The sequence below is a fragment of the Alexandromys fortis genome, unplaced genomic scaffold, assembly GCF_014885135.2.
Source record: "Alexandromys fortis isolate MF-2015 unplaced genomic scaffold, M_Fortis_MF-2015_v1.1 scaffold_48, whole genome shotgun sequence".
NCBI lineage: Eukaryota > Metazoa > Chordata > Mammalia > Rodentia > Cricetidae > Alexandromys > Alexandromys fortis.
In genome coordinates this window covers 7,445,659-7,461,664 of record NW_026067947.1, presented here as the reverse complement: position 1 = coordinate 7,461,664, position 16,006 = coordinate 7,445,659, and the positions used below count along the sequence as shown (strand labels likewise).

General features: G+C 36.8%; 1 protein-coding gene across 5 annotated transcripts in view; it reads right to left on the bottom strand.

The window, feature by feature from the left end:
* The window catches only part of Chl1 (cell adhesion molecule L1 like), a 215,049-nt gene that overhangs the window by 120,028 nt on the left and 79,015 nt on the right, over nucleotides 1-16,006 (bottom strand). Inside the window, exon 1 of one of the 5 annotated variants that reach the window (XM_050149358.1) lies at nucleotides 13,476-13,575. The exons of the other annotated variants lie outside the window; for them this stretch is intronic. The gene's annotated coding sequence lies outside the window, so the exon portion shown is untranslated. Of the gene's footprint in view, nucleotides 1-13,475; nucleotides 13,576-16,006 lie in introns of those variants that run through there. 5 annotated transcript variants of the gene reach the window in all.

The following is a 16,006-nucleotide window of genomic DNA, read 5'->3' as shown; positions in this document are numbered from 1 at the left end:
AAAAAAAAAAAAAAACACATACTCACATTCAGGACAATGATGTGGGAGTGTCATATATCAATCTTCACAGAAACCATACAAAGAAGAGAGAAGGGTGGAGAGAGGGGGAAGGGCAGGAGGGAGAAAGAGAGGGGAAGAGGGGAAAAGAGAGAAAGATAGTAGAAAAGAGAGAGAGAGGTAGAGAGAGAGAGAGAGAGAGAGAGAGAGAGAGAGAGAGAGAGAGAGAGAGAGAGAGAGAGAGAGAGAGAGAGAGGAAGGTAGACAGACAAAGAATGAAAATAAGAATCTGATTGTGGAGATTGTATTAGCCTAAATTCTATAAGGTAGCCAAAGAGACTGAAGATTTGGCAGCTGCTCCAATTTGAGTCCCAAATCTTTGGTAAAATTTTCTTGTTCAGAGGAAACCTGTTCTGTAAAGCCTTTTGGTTGAGTGTGAGAGACTTACCCATATTTTGTCTAGCAACATAAACACAACAGTAATAACATCTTCACATAAAAAAAATAACAAAATAGTTCTGACCTAGTATCTGGATACTGCAGGGCAGCTAAACTAACGTAGAGAGACTATCATCTCTATTCATTTTGCCAGGTTTAAAAGGTCATGGCTGGAACTCATCATGGACCAGCAGTGCCAGCCTGCCTTCTTCTGCTGGAGGGGCTTGCTGTGCCCTGGTACTACAGGAGAATCAAGCTACAATTTTGCTTCATCATTTACAAGAAGTCACAAGCATGCTGTGAGTGACAGTTCAACATTAACATTAAATGCTAAAGGCAGAGCACAATGGAGAAGGGATGCAGGAAGCTAGAGGTAAGACCCAATGTGCACACGAGGTCCCTTTTCTACTATATTCTTGGAGCCATGTAAACTCCCAACCTCCTCAGTCATTTGGAGAGGGTCAGCAGGCAAAGGAGAAATAATTCTAAAATACAATACTACTACCAAGAAAACTGAGTAGTCTAACTCAGCTGCAAGGGTTCTGGCCCTGATCACTGAGGAATTGCACACTCACCAGTAATTCTTACAGCACAAATACCCTGGGTCCTACTTTTTCTGTTAAGAAACTTTGTGGCAAATTATTTTAGTATTAACTCTGACAGAATCTTCCTAAAATATAGATATAAGCACATTTAAATTTGTTAAGATGGAATTACCCTGTAACAGAGCAGCAACCATCTAGAAGATACCACAAGCTAACAAAGAGAAATCCTGGTGTTAAGAAAGGAGTAAGAGCTTTGGAGCTGGTGGCCAGTAGAATATCAAAACCCTCAAACATTATAGGTAATTGCTGTTGCTCTAGGTTACACTTCATAACTTTACAGTAAAACCCCATAGATGAAACACTGCATACTCGAGTCATAAAACATGGAGGTATTCAGCTGGACCTCACCTAAAAGTATCTTTTTTGTCTAGGTTTCATAGTTCTGGAAGTTGCTATGTATATTACCAAAAGGAGGAAAATGTTATCCTCTATTTTACCCAGCGGTAACAGCCCTACAGTAATGGTCTGCTAGACATATCTACTGGTGCAATACTATCATGACTTTCTGGAAGGAAGCAACCACTCTCTGCTTGTATTTAAGGCCGAATCTACATTAAACATGTACATGGATCCATTATGATGGCCAAAAACCTTTGCCTACACTTGTCAGAAGTCCTGAGTGGAATTTACAACTATTATTCTGCTGTGTGAAAAGAGTATTAACCAGAGTCCTAATGGCTTATTACTATATCCATACATTGTGCATTTCCCAACCCTCATCAGAGAGGTTTCTGTTTGCAATAGATGGTGATTAACACAGAGACCCACAATTAGTAAAGGTACAGAAAATAAGAGACTGAAGAATTTTCAGGATTAAATGGAAATAAATAACACACCCTCTTTGCAAGAATCATTATGGAAGAGAGATAAAAAGATTATAAAAGCCAGGGATGATGGATGACAACAAGAAAACAGTGTTCTGGGGAAACAGTAGAGCACTTACGTGAACTCACAGTGACTGTAACAACATGCATAGTACCTGGGAAAGCTCAAGCCATACAAAACCCCAACATAGAAGGGGAGTTGTACATGAAGTCCCACCCTTAGGCAAGAAGGTATTGAAAAATGATAGTTGTTGGAGAATGAGAGTCAGTTTTCTTTAAGTGTTATGGTCTTTGTTACTTCAGCATGATCCAGGACATGCATTCAATCATATATGAACAGTACACATTGGAATCGATGGGTTTGAGAATAAAAGCAGGACACTAAGTTGGATGATTAAGGAATTGGGAGAATAAGGCTCTGGGAAGCATTGGAAAAGGAAGGTAAATATGAACAAAAACCGTGGTATTAAATTCCCAAAGAATTAAAAATAAAGATTGCTTTTTACATAATTTCTTAATTTAAAAGTTTAGATACTTTGAATAATTGCATAATTATAATCAAATAAGTGATGTAAGTCATTTGTAAAACAAAAATGTTTATTTTGCACACAGAAATTGAAACTCATGACCAAAATTGGGTGGTTTAGTAGGGGGGCCTCTGGTGAACGTATCAGATGGCAATATCTAGTAGCATATGGTAAAATGAACTGCTTACATCTTGAGCCAGGAAAAGAGACTGAGAAAGCAGTCTATTCCAAGAGCTGAACCCTCCCACTAGGCTCCACCTCTTAGAGATTCTATCACCTCTTATAGTCCACACTGGGAGCTAAGCCTTTTATGCATTGGCTTTTGGGAAACACAAATCCAAACATAACTAATACTACCCATGTTGGCACCAGTCTCCTAAAAAAAGCCTCCAAACCCCACTTCTATTGTTTAAACACAAAATTCTTGAGGTATGACTCTTTCCTCTAAATTGTAATATTCCTACCAGACGGAAGACGGAGGCTCCTGAGACTCAGATATAATGAAAATATAATGTGGCTGAAAAGGAGGAAGCTTGGAAGATTCTCAAGGACTCATCCCAGCTTCACAGAAGCCCTAAGCAACTGCTGCGAGGAGACTAAGCAGCCCAAATGCTAAGGGGCAACGTCTAGATGTCTGTAGGGCATGCAGAGGGTTCCAGAAAATTAGTCTCCACAAGTCCTCACTGTGCTGGGGTGGGCTTTCAGATTGCAGCTGCATTTGTATCAGCTCTGCTCCTGTGGTAAACTGCCACCTACACTCCAACAAGTAGCCCCTAATAAAACCTATTAGTTCACCATGTTGGGCTTCATGCAATCATTACTTTGGTGTGTACTGAATTTCATTTCTATATTATATCTTTCCAACCAAAGTCATTCACATAGTTGTCATCACTATTTCTGGTGTTCAAGTAAATGTCTTCAGTGTGCCAAGTACATTTCAAGATGTGTTTTATATTAGCAAGTATATTAAAGGGTCTTCTTCTGAAATACAGACACAATATAGCATTCTCACTGACCTGTTTTTATTTGGTTTTCTTTCTTTTACATTTTGGCTGGTTTAAAAAAATCAGGTTTTGCCCCAGAGATAAACATAATCAGTAGTTAAAAAGAAAGATTGCATTTTTAAAAAAATCTGAATTTTCTTGCAGCGATTTTACATTCAGACTGCAAGGGAGAGAAGAAGTTTGGCAAGTTAAAGGCATTAACACATGTTCAAGTAACTTCTCAAGTGTAATTTTATTTTCCCCTGGCTCAGCATTTCATTTTTATAGCTTCTATTAATCAAAGCTGAGCAGGCTTTAAGTCCTCAGTTCCTACTTCGGATTTTCTAACAATGGCCGTCCACCTCCCTCGCTGTCCGTGGTGCTATCTTCCCTGGCCTCCATTGTTTTGACTTAGCTTTCTTTCCACCCTACTCCTTCAATCATCAAAACTCCACCATCCTTTGAGAGCAGTGGCCATCAATTTCTAAAGCCTTGGGACAAAGACAAATGTTCAGACTTCCCCAGGGAATTCCTGAATAATAAAGACCATTTAAGAAACGCCAGGAGAAATTGATTATTCCACGAGTCGGAACAACCCGCTCAGATTGGAGAAGAACAACACCCACTTAGTCACAGAGCTGGTGAAAGAAAAAGCAGAAAAGACAACTCCATTTATCTTACTCTGCATTGTTCCTGAATATAAGAATCCCCAAAAGCTAAGAGACATATAATTTGAGAAGAGACTAGCTGTGGAAAATAATCCTTCTTCAATTCAAATAAATATTTAGAATGCTATAGATAGGTAAGAATAAGCAAAAAGATCTAAAATCAATACAGGAATATAAAGACCTAGTTTCTCTCCACATTGATAAATCATTTCTCTAAAAATTATTACATTGAGGAAGAAAACTGAAAATACAAGAATACTCTCTGTTTTATCATTAAAAGGATCTAAGATTTAAACATTTTGTAACTCATGTTTCTTGTTTTTAAAATTATTATGAATGTTGTCTTCTTATAAATCATCCTTTAATTTCTCCTATAATGGTACTAACATGTAAGCGTGAAAAAGAGAAGTCAGAAGTTATTCTCTGCTTTTGGAAACCACTGAAAGCTCAGGAAAATCAATATGTGAATCCCAAACCTCCTGGATCTTTGTTCTGTAAGACTGAAAAGAATGCATTTTTAAAGCTTTGCATAGCATAGCACAAATGTTATATCAGCACTATGAAGGTATGGGCATGAGAATCAGAAGACCAAGGCCAGCCTTGGATATGGAATAATTTCAAGGACAGCCTGGGTTATAGAGAATGTGTCTCAGAAAAAAATGTACATTTTTCTTGCTTTGTTCTAGTCTTGCCATATCAAGATTCATATTCAGATATGAAAGCATTACCTCCTATGTAAGATTTTTACATACCCATTAAGATGCTCACAAACTACCACCCTTAGTGAATATCAGTGTGTGTCCTAAAGAATGCCTATTCATAAGTCCAGTACACCAAATCTACCAGGATACTTTAAATGTCATAACTTCCAAATATAATTTATTCTTATTCATTTCATGGCTAATGCAAATCAAAGACAAAAAACAGGTTAACTTTGTGTCAATCATGAAACCTGCTGACAGGTGTCGCCATATGTTACAACAAGATCTCCTAGCCATGGGTCATTGCTTTGAAAGCATCTAAAGGACATTTGAGGGACTGTGACACAGTGAAAGCCCCCCTGGGATCTCACACAGTATCTCCTGACAGGTACAGAATTAACTCATGGCATCGTGACATTTTCCATACATGACTACTCCCAGATCCATTGCCACTTAACGCAGTGGGGGTTGGGGACAAGAATCAGGACATGTAATAAGTAAATTCAAGGCAATGAGTCCTGAGGAGAATTGTGTCTAAACAGAATATCTAAATGGTTAAAATCAGAGAAGGCCATAGCTGAAAACACAGACACTAAGCAAAGACATTCTTTTTTTTTTTTTTTTTTTTGAGTGGGTGCGGGAGCTTGTAATTTTAATTTGTTTCCTAGCCTAGTTTCCACAGAGCTGATGAACAAAGTATTATTCAGCATGATATGTTGAAGAAAGCTTTATTTCTTCTTGAATTGGAACAAGAGTTTCAGTCAGCAGCTGAGGAAGCAGTTAGGATTCCCCACTTCCTCCCAACACACACCGCACTCCCACACAGTTCATGCCTCTGGCGAGCACAGTGAGAGACATACATGCTCAAGCTCTAAGCTTTATATTTACATTGCATGCCTGATGTACACTCTATAAACTGTGATCATCACACTACTCATTGAAGAAAGGAAGATGTTTGCAGAGGAGAGCAAATTATTTACATCACGTGATAAATAAAGGTCACACAAACTTTAAACGCTATTTCTCAGCTTATTCTCTATGACCTCAAGTCCAGTGTCACGTCAAAGATGGCAGAAGGAATTGGGAATACATGGAAAAGGCAAAATAAGTGAAGCTGTAGGAGAAAAGTTAAATAAAACAAGTAATTTTGACCTTTGAATTTCTAATGTAAAATAAGTTCTAAATGCTACCTTTGAAGCCTATTTCCCAGCATAAGAAAAATGAAATGTTCTAAATGCAATATGATAATTTGAAAGTAAGAACAATTTAGAGTGGTAAAAAAAGATAAAAGTAACACAATAAAACAGACACAACTGGGCTGAGAATAAGAAAATACACCACACACGATGCTGTGTTCTTCTGCCAAGAACAAAATTACATGCTCCATATCTTATGTGTATCTGCAGACAGACACAGCAGAATGGACTGTAGCTCCATTGAGGAGGCCTACTTTCTCACTCATGAGTCTTTATTTTTTCTTTAAATTATAAATTTTGGCATTTATATTGTGTGTCAAAATTCATTATGATATCAAGATATATTCACTTATATGGACACTGTTCAATTATGTGACAGAGACTAATTTAATATGCTATCTAATAACATCCTTCAGTTCCCAAGAAGATGTTCAAATATTAAGATCAGTTAGTCTTTATAAGCTATGTTTTAGATCTTACAACAAAGAATTTATGGCATATATTACGAGTGAGATATCATTACAAGAGTCTCATAAGTAATTAACTTAATTTTACTAATAATTATTCAGTGAGGAGGGTACTATGAATATCTGAAATTTTCATACGTGACCACATGGGCTCAGAAAAGTCATTTCAACCGACTGATAAAGGAATATTCTTGAAGTGAGCCCTGACAATCCAGCGCACAGACCATGCTCTTAGCCTCCATGCCCAAATACCATAAGGTTCTCTTCCAGGTCAGAATGCGAAAGCCCTTCAGTCATGAGGTGTATCCTGGGATTTCAATTCTTGTTATTGTTTCTTATAGAAGCCTCACATACAAAGCAATGGAGCTACAGAGGTGATGCTGACTTTGTAGCTCTTCCCAATCCCTTGCTCCACACACTTGCTGAGAATGAGGGATGTTATAACTTTGCATTTTACATACCTGAGCCATTAGAAACCAAGATTAAGCCAAGACCTCTTAGTCTGTACATTTTATAATTTTTTACATTTATGTATGCATTCACACATGTGTGTATGTGTAGGCACTTTAATGCTGTGGCGCATGGAGAGAAGCCAGTATATTTTGTTGACTTTCTCGAGGATGTATATAGCATCTATATTATTTCATTAAACATAATGGAAAGTTAAATAAGTTAAGATGATTGCTGTTGTCAGAGCATTTCAAAATGTAATAGAAGAATAAAACCGTTAATGACAGAATACGTTTATTTTTAAATAATTTTAGAAGATGATTAAGACGTAGAATCCAAAAGATCTTTAACCTGAATCCTCCTGTTGTTATTATTATTATTATTATTATTATTATTATTATTATTATTATAACTTATTACTATCATTTTGGTTTTGGTTTTTCAAGGCAGGACTCTGTGTTGCCCTGGCTCTCCTAGAGCTTGCTCTGTAGAGGAGGCTGACATTGACCTTGGCTTGCCTGTCTCTACTCTCGAGTGCTGGGATTAAAAGCATGTGCCACTACCTCCCAGTCCATAATTTATTTCTTAAATATGGATATTTTAAGAAAGTACTCAGATTCAGAGTTCCCACCTGTTAAATGGATTTTAGGAATTAAATTGGATAAAATATGAAATGTTTAGCATATAATACACACTCAAGTAATAGTATGCATACAAGAGTCTTAAGTTTTATTAGCATTTCCTTTCATTTAAGGATTTTTAAAAAGTTATTAGATAACTAGTCTGCTTACCAGTGTACTATATTTATATATTGTTGAGCTTCCCTTTATGTTCTTCCAAATACCTTCTAGTCTATTTTTAAATTTTTTAAATTAATGTATGTATGAATGTATATGTATGTGTGGGTTCTTTAATGCCATGATACATGTATGGAAGTCAGAGAACAATTCTTTAAGATCTAGTTCTCTTTTTCCATCATGTGGGTTCCAGGAATCCAACACAGTTTGTAACAATTTCCTTTATCCACTGACCCATCTACTGGCCTGCTACGGGAAAATTATTTTATAATTCAAAGGACTATGTTTTGACTTATAGTAATAACTTTTATTTAATCTCACGAAATAAATATTTCTCGCTGTAGAATATTAAGTGTATTAAATTCTCTGTTTCACATGCTAATGAATACATGATGAGGCTGACGATCAAGAAAAGTCAACACTTGGTCTCTATGAGTCGATTCATCCTTGAGAGTGATATTTTTAAAATCATCTGCTACCGTGCTTTGTACCAAAGTAGTGATATTTTGTTACAAATGTGCATTTTATATAACAACTGTAACAATGCAGGGATAGAGAGGAGAAAAACTTCAACAAAATCTTTTCAGTGATACCAATTAATAACAGGAAAAAAATGTATTATGAATGATAAAAAGCATTCATGTATAACAGAAAAAAACAAGTAGAATATTTGCTTCTGTTCTGCAAATTACTGTTTCGTTTTCTCAACCTGACAATGGGATTCTCATCAAGAATTAAGAGTCTTAAATAAATAATTTTAACTTAGAAAATCTTTAATAAAATGTTAGCATGATACTAATAATGACAGTCAGAATGATGAAGAGCTCACCATTAAGCAGCTGTGTGAATTTAAACAGCCATCATGCACTCCCTAAGAGGGGAAGTTTCATCATTAGTAAATAGGTAGACTAATATTAGCCTGCAGGCTATTATAAGAATTATGTGCCACAATGGGAATGGAAGATACAATGCTGAGAATAACAGTGATCCATACTAAAAGAATGACTTGCCTAAATTGCTCTGTTACAAAAAAGGAAGCATTGCTTCTTCCATTATAAAACTGTTGAGGACATGTCCTAAATGCCACTAGAATGATAAAGGAGGATATCACTAGGATCAGAGCAGAATATGAAGAAAGGAGAAGATAAGTGTCAATCACATCTCTTGTATACCACAAGTTGGGTAAATAACTGCAAATAAGTCAGAGAGATTTATTTGTTTTCAACAGATAATCCTCTACTCTGTAAGTTATGGTAGGAGATGTTCCAGTTGTATATGACTGGCATGGTATTGGAAATAGTCAAAATATCCACTTAAAACTTGTACATTAATTTAAAATTCTCAAAAGCTATGTTCAGATTGCAATGGAAATAAGTGATAGGGTTCCAATTTTCACCTTTCAGCTCACTAGACTAAAAACAATGAACTCAACAATGAACACATCAGACAACTGCAATATCTGAACCAGAATGCTGTAGGTTAATGACCTTGAAAAACAATTCTTTCCTCATTTTACTAATCTGAATATTAGGCATATTTATCTTGCTTATCCAAAGATAGCTTTAGTCAGCTTAATTTTAGCATGACTTCTCTTAGCCAAATAGGATTTAAATTGAAATAGTAAGATTTCAAATATCACTTAGAGAAAGAGAGACAGAGAGACAAACAATACACACACGCACACACACACATTGGGGGGGGTGTTGATCTATTTTTAACAATCTACCCAGAGATGGGGAGTCTCAGGAAGTATTCAGTGAATTGAGATACGGGAGGGTGTAAGGACCAGTTAAATAAGAGGAAAAAGGGAAATTAATCCATGGCTAGGCACAGTCAGAAGGTGTATCTTCAGAAGACCAGGAAGAATAAAACCTATAAATGGGGAGTAGAAAGAAATTTGTCCATATTAGAGACAATAAGTTATTGGAAACAATTATTTAATTGTTTTGGTGATGAGTGTGGAACTAACCTCTACCCAAAGAGAAATTAAAGATGATTGCATTTTAAGCAGAATGATACTGGGTTAGATTTGTATTTCAGAAAGTACTCTCTAGGCTCAGGGTGGAAAATTACAAGACTGGAGTAGAAAAGGAACATATCAGTGCTTTACTTTTCGGATCCTCGAGAAAGCTTTAGTTATTAAAATACAAATGATACTATCAGGGTTCAACCTGAAGGTCAGAAAAGCAAAACAGCCAACTACTGGCTCTTACCTCTATCTCAATCTAAAATGGTGATCCTGCCTCCAGGAATCTCAGAATGAGACTGACTCTGAGAGATGTCTCCTTCTATTTTATATTCCTCTCTAGTTCTGGGATTAAAGGCATGCACTGACTGGTTTCTATAGCAAACTAGTATGGCTACTGGGGTTAAAGGTGTATGTTACAAATGCCAGGTAAGTAAGGCTGGCTAGTGTGGCTGCTTTACTTTTCTGATCCTCACCAAGCTTTACAAAAGTACAAATGAAATTCCACTACATCAGTCCAGCAACTAACTTTGTTAATGTGCCCATCCACTGCCTTTGACTTAAATAAAAAGCCAGGAATATTCTAACTAGAAAATAAGAAGCATTTATATTAGATATTTCTCTGACTTCGATGTGAATTCTCTCCCACAGGATAATGAAGACCTGCACCTCAGGTGGTGATTCTGGACTGGGAAGTTTTGGAGAACCCGGGACTGGTGCTGAAGTAGTAGAAGTGGGACACGGAAGGAAGATCTGGAACGTTATATTTAATTCACTGTCTAGCTGAATTCTCTGCTTCCTAGTTAGCCACATCGATGGGCTCAGATTCTTCAAACCCTGGTCAACACAGCCTGACATGCTTATGCCACCATGCCTCTCCTAAGTGAAGGGAAATTCCCTGAAACTATGAGACAAACTAAATCCATCTTACCTTAAGCTGTTTCTGGCAGGCATTTATCCAGAGCGATAAGAAAAAGCAACTAATGCCTATCTGTATTACTCGTCTGTGAAAGAACTCATCAAAAAACATGATCCTAACACTCACGGTGTTTATGATTTCATGACATTTTTACTTTCGTCCTAACGCAAGAAAGGGGGGGACAGAGAAAGAAAAATGTACCTATGTTAAATTCAGCTTCAAGCAAATATTGATGAGACTTAATCGCAAAGCAATAAAAGTCTTTAGGAACTAGGTAATGAATAAGATTAAAGGAGATAATGCAGAGGCTAAGAGGAAAATGATTACACCTGGGAGTGACAATTATGGCTACAGAATTAAAGAGCTTAAGTATTTATGAGGGGAAAAAAGAAGAGCTAAGCTAAGCCATATTGATCCAGGTATTTGGAAGAGGAAACTTCTCTTGGCCTGGGATAGGCAAATGTACTTTGAGAGGATGTGGTATAGTGGTCATGGATGGGCAAAATTATTCTGGTCATGAAACCTATCCTGAGAAATTCTAATTATGACACACTGGCTTAGCAATGAAAATGAGACTGCTTTCATAAAGAATTTTCCTACCTCCCATTTCCCATTTCCCACTGTTCCTGAAACCTTGTGAAGTCCTCACATTCCCAGGTTTTGCTAGGTCTTTGTATTTGTTCCTTCTCTCTCATTTTTAGGGATGCAGATGGATCTTTTTTTTATTATTATTATAACATGTGTGGACCACTGGTTTGAAATATGTACATAGAAACTTCCCTGATCATAAAACATCTTTGCTATGATCTAATAGCTTAATAACATTACTAATGATAAGACATCAAATTTCCTTTGCTTTAGGCTTCATCCCAATGAAAGGGTCTTACCTAATATAGTAACTTAATATATTAACTTACTGCATAAATACTTAAGAGCAGATGTTAAGTCTAACTCTCTTTTGATTTTCACAGAGTCAAAATACATTTTCTTGTAAATGATAAAGTTTTCATTCTTGAACAAAGTCTAAGATGTAAAGATAAATGTTTAATAAAATAAGGCATGAAATTTATTAGCTAGAAATTTACCTAGTATGTTTATACATACATTTATATGTGTGTGTGTGTGTGTGTGTGTGTGTGTGTGTGTGTGTGTGTGTAAAGGCCAGCAAGATGGCTCATTGTGGAAAAGTGTTTACTGTCTATCTGATGACCTGAGTTTGGTCTCTGGAACCCACATACTAGAAGGAGAAAATCATTTGTCACAAACTTGTGCCCTGAGCTCTAAACATTCCATGGCATTTAACAAATCCCACTCACCTCACAAACGTAGACAGACAGACAGGTTTAAGAGAATATATATATATATATATATATATATATACATATATATATATATATATACCTTGAACTTGGAAGAAAGCTCTATGGTCCATGCAAATACAGCATGGAATTGCATAATAATACAGATAAGTGTAAACAAAAAAATATAAATATGTTTGCCACTATTTGATTTGAAGAAAACAACAGGGTCCAGACCAATGTCAAAGACCAAGACCACAATAAAAGTTAAGCCACAATACCAATGAAGATAAACCCTGAGAAGTTTTTAAATAAAAACTATCCCACTATTTTCTATCTATCTACATGATATCATGTAGATAGCTATCTACATGAGTTTGTATAAATGCCATGTTTTTTTAAATCACAACAGCAATGTGACAGTAAATGGTGACCATGTAAATGGTTAATAATGTAAATAATTAAATAGTCTGTATTTGTAACATTAGTAGCACTATTTATATGTGCTCTTCAGGAAAAGAAGAATCTCAAGTATTGAAACTCTAGTAAGTTCAGGGAAACATCTATCCACAGGACTTCACAGACAGCATATACCAAAATAGTTTTATCACACTGTGGCTTTTAATAGACAGCAATATGACTACCAAGTAGGAATGTCACAAAAACATGATCTCCTCTCAACATGAAAGGTGACTTTTCATAAGAGTGCTCCAGACACAGCATACATATTAAATGGAAAAATGGCAATGCTTCCCCAGCACACAGTCCTCCTGCCCACATCTATCAATGTTCACTTTGATTTCCTGTTCCTCTCTTTGCAGCCTCTCTGAAGCTATTTTTGAGATAATCATATCACACATTTCCTGATTTCCACAGCTTAGCATGAAAGTATCAGCATTATCAGCTTTCTATTCATGCTGGTGTCCATACGCATTTACAAATTGTTGGCAGTTTTTCCTATAGTCTTACAAATGGAAACTCTCACCACACAAACCCTTCATTTTCCCTCATGAGAAACTCTGTATGTAGGCTGAGTTAATCCTAAGAGTAGTCCTTACCAAAGGTAACTAGTTTTCCACATAAGATTACAATATATAATTTCTGTGGTTAATTATTAGTGATAACATTTAGGAGTTACTACACTCTTTACTGCCCATAGTATTTAAACCTCAATCATATAACAAAGCACATACATGTGCTGTTATTTTACAGAGCAAATGGAAATCAAGGTAAAATAACTTGCCCAAATTCAGAGGTGGAATTTTAGAAATGTTGGGAAAATCCTTTATTTTTTCCCATTCCTTCATAGTACTATGGGATAATCCTGTACACTGTGAAAATGTGTTGCTCTCTGTGTTAAAAAGCTGATTTGCTGTTAGCCAAGCGGGCATAATCGGGACAACCAAACTAAGGATGCTGGGATGAAGAAGGTCAGAGTAAGGGGAGATGCCAACAGATGTATGTAGTAAGGAGGCTGCTAGTCAGTTCCCAGCCACTTAGCCCCAAAATAATCACACAAAAACTATATCAATTAAATCGCTGCTTGGTCCATTAGTTCTAGCTTCTTATTGGCTAACTTTTACATCTTAATTTAGCCCATTTCTATTAATCTGTGTATCGCCGTGTGATTGTGGCTTACCGTGTAATGTTCTGTCCAGCTCCAGCGGAGCTACATGGCTTTTCTCTGACTCTGCCTCCTTTCTCCAAGCATTCAGTTTGGTTTTTTCCTCCTAGCTCTGTTTCACCCTATCAGACCAAGCAAGTTTATTCATTAACCAATAAAAGCAACACATAGACAAAAGGACCTCTCACACCATTTCCACCATTTTCTGTTTAAACAAAAGGAAGTCTTTAAATTTAACATAGTAAAATTACATAGAACAAAACAGACATCATGCAAGAATTACAGTTACAATATTTATATCTATCTTTTATTAAACTCAGGAAAGCTATATTATTACTATTTTTTAATATAATTTTTTATTGAAAAAAAAATTTCCACCTCCTCCCCGCCTCCCATTTCCCTCCCTGTCTCCCTTTCCCCCCCTCCTCCCTCTCCTCTCCCCCTCCCCCCACTCCTCTCACCTTCCCTCTCCAGTCTGAGGTATTATTACTATTTTTCAACTCCATCAAAGACTCCAGAAGGATATAATATAAGGATATAATATAAAGAAACTGAAAGTACATTGTAAGCAGCTCCCAAAACTTTAGAATTGACAGAGATATCATGCTGCCTGGACCTTCACCCAAAGTTCTTCTGTACCATTGGGGCATCTATCTTCAGCCTATATGCCCATAGTATCCAGCAAACTTTTCATGAAGCAGGAAATTTCAAAGCTAGGTCTACCTATATTGGCAGTTTGTCAGTCCCTTTCTTCTGTATCCTGCAGAATGTCTAGCAGACTCTTTTAGGAAGCAAGAACCCCGAAGGATCGTCTTACCTTTAAGCAAGCTTAGAAATAATTACTGTGAGTCCTGCATGTCCAGTTCATCAAGCAATCCAGGCAAGAGCAGTTGCTTGCCCAAATGGCTAACCAACTCCATAGGGAGCCTCTTTGATGCCCATCTTCCTCTTGAAGGAATTGGTACTGCCAGGAGCAGGCCTGTCTCTGTCATGAAAAGTCATAACTTCCTAAAACATTTTAAATGTCATATTCTGTAGTCATTGAAAAGTTTGAAAAATACCTACTTATTTGAAATTTATCTTTGTACATCTAGAAAATCTAACTAACATGACTACAAGCTTGACTATCATAGATGATTATCCATTAACCTAAGTTTCTTAATTATACATTACATTTTTAGATGAGCTGTACAAACACACTGCCTTAATCAAGAGCAGAATATATACACAATATAACAAAATTGACCTTAAATTTTTATCAATAAACCATACCAATGCAAATCTCTATTTAATGCCCCCTTTAAATGTAAACAAACATTTATAAGCAATATTTGGGAAATTGGACATAGTTTTCTTCAAACTGCTCCCTGCTATTTATTGGGTGAAGTAATTTTTTGAGGAATGTTCTAGGTGACCTGTCAGGGGATCTTGGTCCATCAAACCATATTAGTTAAGAATGTATTCACAGGTTCTCATCCTCTGTGTAAACAAAAGAAGAACCTCTCTTCCAAAGCATCATATCCTTAGACCCAAATTTGGAAGTCATGATACCTTTAGAACTTATATTCTGGTTTAGTTTAGCAGCCCATACAATGAAATGTCTCTATGTACTTAGCTCTTTCACAGTCAAAACATTCAAAGAAAACACAATAATATACATAATATAGATTCTCTCTGAATTTTCTATCACTATATGCCTTATTTTTCTTACTCCTTTTAATCTATATCTGTCTATACTGTGTCTTTTTAAAGACTTTACCTTTTTAAAAACCATTTACTTCTTTTTTGCACTTTAAATGTTTTATTTATTTATTTTTATTTATTTATTAAAGATTTCTGCCTCCTCGCTGCCACCGCCTCCCATTTCCCTCCCCCTCCCCCGATCAAGTCCCCCTTCCTAGTCAGCCCAAAGAGCAATCAGGGTTCCCTGCCCTGTGGGAAGGCCAAAGACCACCCACCTCCCTCCAGGTCTAGTAAGGTGAGCATCCAAACTGCCCAGGCTCCCACAAAGCCAGTACACGCAGTAGGATCAAAAACCCATTGCCATTGTTCTTGAGTTCTCAGTAGTCCTCATTGTCTGCTATGTTCAGCAAGTCTGGTTTTATCCCATGTTTTTTCAGACCCAGGACAGCTGGCCTTGGTGAGTCTGTTTATATTTTTTCTTCTCTCTCCCAAGCCTATGTACATTTATCCAACACTGTGACTCATTTAGAGGTTTTTTATGTCTGAGTCTGTCCTTTTGTGTATCTGTAATTCTTAACATTCCAAGGGTGCTTCTTAAAATGCTAAGTGCTTCTTAAAAACTTAAACTGTGCCATTGCTAGGGGGAATATGGCACTCTCTGCTTGCCTTAACCAGCCCAGCATGTCAGAGCTGCTTGCCACCTCTGAGAGCCGTGCACAATGCCCATCTGTAGGCACACAGCTGCTCCATGTTGCCACCAAACAAGCCATAGCATGTTTCTCACAAACCCCATTTAAATGCTCAGTCTCCTGAAAGAGCCAGAGGTTGTGCTGGCAGCACAGCCCAGAAAGCCAGCATTTCCT